The sequence below is a fragment of the Paroedura picta genome, chromosome 4 (assembly GCF_049243985.1).
Source record: "Paroedura picta isolate Pp20150507F chromosome 4, Ppicta_v3.0, whole genome shotgun sequence".
NCBI lineage: Eukaryota > Metazoa > Chordata > Lepidosauria > Squamata > Gekkonidae > Paroedura > Paroedura picta.
This window is the reverse complement of record NC_135372.1, coordinates 141,805,717-141,811,716: the sequence shown is the minus strand read 5'-3', so window position 1 is coordinate 141,811,716 and position 6,000 is coordinate 141,805,717.

Sequence of the window (6,000 nt, the reverse complement as noted above, 5' to 3'; positions counted from 1 at the left end):
GCCCTTCTGGGCAATTGGCTGGCCCCTGAGTGAGACGGGAGGCTGGACCAGATGGACTCCTCGTCTGACCCAGCAGGGCTCTTCTGATGTTCTTAGGAAGGCCTCGGCCTCTCTGCCCCGTTGCTGGCCCTCCAGAGGAACTGGCTGGCCCCTGTGTGAGGCAGGAGGATGGACTGGATGGACCCCTGGTCTGACCCAGCAGGGCTCTTCTGATGCTCTTAGGAAGGCCTCGGCCTCTCTGCCCTGTTGTTGGCCCTCCAGAGGAACTGGCTGGCCCCTGTGTGAGACAGGAGGCTGGACTAGAAGGACCCCTGGTCTGACCCAGCAGGGCTCTCCTGATGTCCTAAGGAAGGCCTCGGCCTCTCTGCCCTGTGGCTGGCCCTCCAGAGGAACTGGCTGGCCCCTGTGTGAGACAGGAGGCGGGACTGGAGGGACCCCTGGTCTGACCCAGCAGGGCTCTCCTGATGTCCTTAGGAAGGCCTCGGCCTCTCTGCCCTGTTGTTGGCCCTCCAGAGGAACTGGCTGGCCCCTGTGTGAGACAGGAGGCTGGACTAGAAGGACCCCTGGTCTGACCCAGCAGGGCTCTCCTGATGTCCTAAGGAAGGCCTCGGCCTCTCTGCCCTGTTGCTGGCCCTCCAGAGGAACTGGCTGGCCACTGTATAAGACAGGATGCTGGACTAGATGGACCCCTGGTCTGACCCAGCAGGGCTCCTTTATTTCCTTATGAAGGCCTCATCCTGTGTGGTTGGCCCTCCAGAGGAACTGGTTGTCATGTCCACCACGTGAGACAGGATGCTGGAGTAGATGGACCCCTAAAGCCTGATCCAGCAGGGCTCCTCTGATGGTCTTACATCCAGTCACTGAACAGAGCTGCAATCCAATATCCTGACCTTAAATTAAGGTGACCAGATTGTCCCACTTTTGGAGGGACATCTGGAGGCACCTGGCAAATTGTCCTTATGTTGAAATTTAAAAATATATATTACAATACTATTTTTGCATTCTATGCATTCTATGAAAAATTTTGTTGCTCCATATAGACCAAATTTTAAATCAAGAACCCCCCCCCCAGTCAATGGTGTCCCGCTTTACCAATGTTAAAATCTGGTCACCTTACCCTAAATGGCGGGCGGGGTGAGGAATCAGTGGTCCCCAACCTTGAGAGCCAGTTTGGTGTAGTGGTTCGGAGTGTGGACTTCTAATCTGGTATGCCAGGTTCGATTCTGCACTCCCCTACATTCAACCAGCTGGATGACCTTGGGCTCGCCACGGCACTGATAAAACTGCTCTGACCGGGCAGTGATATCAGGGCTCTCTCAGCCTCACCCACCCCACAGGGTGTCTTCTTCTTCTTTATCACTGGGGACCGGTCAATGCTTGACAATTTTACTGAGGCCCAGAGGGGGGTAGCCTTTTGCCGAGGGACATTGCCACTGCCACCTGAGCCCCTGCTCCGCTTGCTTTCCCACCGGCGCCCCTGACTTCCCACCACCCACTGGGGGGTGCTGCCAGCAGCAGCTGTGCAGTGCCACTCCAAGGGGGAGCCCCAGCCATGGCGGCCACTGGAGAACACCAAAGGTGAGCCGGGGGCAGAGTGGCAGGGCAGCCCCCGAGGCAGCAGCCGGGGAGGAGGACAAGGAGGAGCCGCGGCCCGGTACCGACTGACCCATGGACCGGTCCCGGTCCCCGGACCGGGGGTTGGGGACCACTGCTCTATATGGCACCCTTTTAAATATCTGAAGATGGTTATCAAGTATATGAACACCCCAAAGAATGCCTGTGGAAATAATAGTTTGATGTACGATTACTACATGCTGTTGTCCAAGGAGGTCACAGAAGCCTGAGAGATCCATGTAGACTAAGATGCAAAGTAAGGAGGTCTTCATAGGAAGAATACTATTTTGGGCATAAGCTTTATTTACTTTGACGTGACTGTATGTCCTGAAAGATGCACTGATGATTTCATTTGTGTAGAAACATTTCATGTGTCTTGGAAGGCTCTTTTTAGAGTGTATGAGAAACTTTATACCGTGAGTTGTTCGTTGTAAAGCTGTTTCCAACGCATGTTCATTTGATTTGGTATTATAATTTTAGCGTTTCTGCGTGTCTTGTGGAATTATCAACTGAGAAACGATCGTCTTGATTTACCAGCTTGGTGTAGTGGTTAGGAGTGCAACTTCTAATCTGATGAGCCGGGTTCGATTCCTCACTCCTCCACCTACAGCCAACTGGGTGACCTTGGGCTCACCACAGCACTGACAAAGCTGTTCTGACCGGGCAGTGATATCAGGGCTCTCTCAGCCTCACCCACCTCACAGGGTGTCTGTTGTGGGAAGAGGAAAGGAAGGCAACTGGAAGCCGCTTTGAGACTCCTTCTGGTAGAGAAAAGCGGCATCTAAGAACCAACTCTTCTACTTCTTCTTCTTCTACCTGTTCACACTTCAAGCAACAAACTGATGTAAAAGACTTTGACCAAAAAAACATGTGTAGTAATTATTAGACATCAAGCCATGATTTGCACAGGCGTTGTTTTGGGTGTTTTTATAGAAGAAGAGAAGAGCCTCTTGTGGCACAGAGTGGTAAGGCAGCAGACATGCAGTCTGGAAGCTCTGTCCATGAGGCTGGGAGTTCGATTCCAGCAGCCGGCTCAAGGTTGACTCAGCCTTCCATCCTTCCGAGGTCTGTAAAATGAGTACCCAGCTTGCTGGGGGGTAAAGGGTAATGACTGGGGAAGGCACTGGCAAACCACCCCGTATTGAGTCTGCCATGAAAACGCTAGAGGGCGTCACCCCAAGGGTCAGACATGACCCAGTGCTTGCACAGGGGATACCTTTACCTTTACCTTATAGCAGAAGAGAACAAGAATAAGAGTTGGTTCTTATATGTCGCTTTTCCCTACCTGAAGGTGGCTCAAAGCGGCTTACATTCGCCTCTCCTCTCCCCTGCTGATTGCTGAAATCCTTCCCTACCTTCTTCAGGCCCCTAGTTTGAAAGTACAGTGTTTAGATCCCAGATAAAGTCAAACACTGTGAAGAGACAGGAGTCTGACGTGTGGCTGAGATGGGCAGATAAGACGTTCTGCCGTGTTTACCCTCGTGAGCCTTTCCGTGGCCTAAGCAGCCTGACCGCAGATGTTCAAGGAATCTAACTAAACAAGGGGAAGGAGGCCCGTCAAATGCAGCGCCTTTGGTAATAAAAATGACCATACAAAGATTTGTTTCATTCTGTCTAACTCAGTTTGAAACAATTCAAAAAAGGCTGGAGGCTTGGGATAACCATGTCCGGGAGACACCCCTTGTGGCCAAACAGACCTTCCTGAAGATACATAGATACAAGGCAGCCTTTTAATAGCCCAAGGGTGGGCAAACTGTGGCCCTCCAGATGTCCATGGACTACAATTCCCATGAGCCCCTGCCAGCATTCGCTGGCAGGGGCTCATGGGAATTGTAGTCCATGGACATCTGGAGGGCCAGTGTTTGCCCACCCCTGTATAGCCTATGCCAGGGAGCCCCAACACGGTTCCTACGGAAACTAAGATCCGCCCATGTCATTCTTGCGTCATTGAATGTGTCACGTGAATATTCGTGCTTTGCTTCAGCTCTGGTTTTAGACTTCTGACTGGCCCTGGGAGTCTAATCACATCCAGCTGCAAAAGCACCCCGAAACTGCATTATCCACTCTCAGTGCCGTTAAGACGGAAGCAACCAGAATCACCTGGTGTGGAGACACCGGTTGGACAAGATAAGAGAATTTGCTATTATGGCAAAACAGACAGATTTAGTACACAGAAGACCCCTGGAAGAATGTAATGAGCGCTGGAATTGTTTTTTTTTTTTTAGAATTTCAAAATAAGTATAAAAAAAAAAATTAATATATTTTTACTTGTGGCACTAAAATGGATGTTGTTAAAGAACAGACGAGAGTATTTTGGGCAAAGTCCGAAGGAAGAGATCTGCTGGGGTGACAGAGATTCCATGTATTATTAATGAAATGTAATCTTTCTATGTTCGGTGTAATTTATATATACTAGGGGCCAAGCCCGTTGCATTCAGGGATATAAGGGGTGCTAGGTTGGGGGTAGGGGGGTGGAAGAACTCTGCAGATGGCCTCCCCCTCCCCTCATGATCTGGAAAGGCTGCAGACAGCTGCAGGGGCAGCTTTCATGCAACAAGGATCTGCAGCCTCCGAGCCTCTGATGGAAGTGGAAGGAGGAGGGGGTGGGGGACGGAAGGCGATTGGCTGGCTGCTGGACAGACAAGCAAGCTGGTTGGAGGAGGGGGTCCTCAGGGGCGGGACAGCCGCCCTGAGCGGGTGTTAAGCGCTGAATGGCACTTAAGCCATGACACCAGCTCCTCCTCCGAGACCTTACCAGAAATATATTATGTGGAACAGATATATATATAATTGCATTACCCAGAGTGTGCAGAATGAAGCTGGGTCTAATGGTACAGCCACAAACCTGTCATTACGGACCATTCGCCTCAATAGAAGTGATTTCTGAGGAGACATCGTTGAGCAGAAGGCCCGTTCCGGACGCAACTCACCATTTCTACTGTTGTTCTATTCGGTGTTGCTGCTAAATTGAACTGTTCCTATGCTCTCCATGTGCTAGGCAAACTGCGCCATGCCGCAAGGGAGAGGGGTATGTAAATCTAAGAAATAAAATAAACTCACAAAGCCTTTTGCGTGCTTCGAGGGCCTCCCAAAACCTGAAATATGCTAGGGGTGGCCGGGGGGGGGGGGAACAATTCAACTCACGATTTGCCAGTGGAAAACCCTCACTCCGGGGAGAGGCGCAAGATGAATGGCAATCAGCCGTAGTGGAAAAATTCCTTGCTTCCGTGCTTCCCTCACTCCAGACGCACACTGTCTGCCTCTGGCGCTGGCATGGGCTTTGCTGACATGGAACAGCTGCTACCAAAATCAGCATTTGTGACAAAACACAGGCCTTCCCCATTCCCGTCAGAACACCACCACGAAATCCGGCCCAGGACCGGACATTCCCTGAGTTTCACATGCAAATTACTACAATTGACTTTGCTTGGCTCTCCTCTTTCTCGTCATTGGGTACACAAAGTGGTTTTCTCAACCAGGGTTTCATTTTGTCTGATTTAATTTAACATCCGAATCATAGAATTGGAAGGGACCCTCAGGGTCATCTAGTCCAACCCGCCCCAGAATGGAGGAAATTTACAACTAACGTGGAATTTATTAAGAAGGCTATTGTTCTCTGTTGCCGTTTCAAATTTTAACTTGTCCATTTCTCAATATGTTGGAAACTTTGCTGCTGACTGAACCTGGGTCTCCAAGGCTGAAGTTTAACTACTACACCACGCTACCTCAGAGGTGGGCTTACTGGAAAGGGTTTACAACAACAGTTCTAAACCAGGGTATGTTCTGGGCTTTGGGAAAAGGCATGGCAGGATCCGAATTGGATGCAAAGCTATTTTCCAGGCAGTGGTCACATAGAAGCCCTAACATGGCTTGGGAACTGGGCATCGGAAGGACAGTCTTCTCCTGTATGGTCCGGCCCTTCTGACCGTCCCATCTATGAAACATTTATGAGAAAGGATAAAACCATGTTTTAAATAAATTAAACACTATTTCTCAGCAACTCACACTTTTGAAACAGAAAACAAGGCTCTGGAAAGGCAGCATACACATTTCCAAAATAATCAATGGCTAGCTAAGTGCATAGAACGGCTTGCATCCCCCTTAGACGGTGACCGATTTGGAAGCTAATCTATAACCCCAGGTGAGAAAAAAAATGTAGCTTATCCATTGGAGAGATCACTGGTCATAGTCTAAGCCAGGGCACCCCATCCTTTCTGAGCCTTTGTCCACCTTTGGAATCATAGAATCATAGAGAGTTGGAAGGGGCCATACAGGCCATCTAGTCCAACCCCCTGCTCAACGCAGGATCAGCTCATAGAATCACAGAATCATAGAGTTGGAAGGGGCCATACAGGCCATCTAGTCCAACCCCCTGCTCAACGCAGG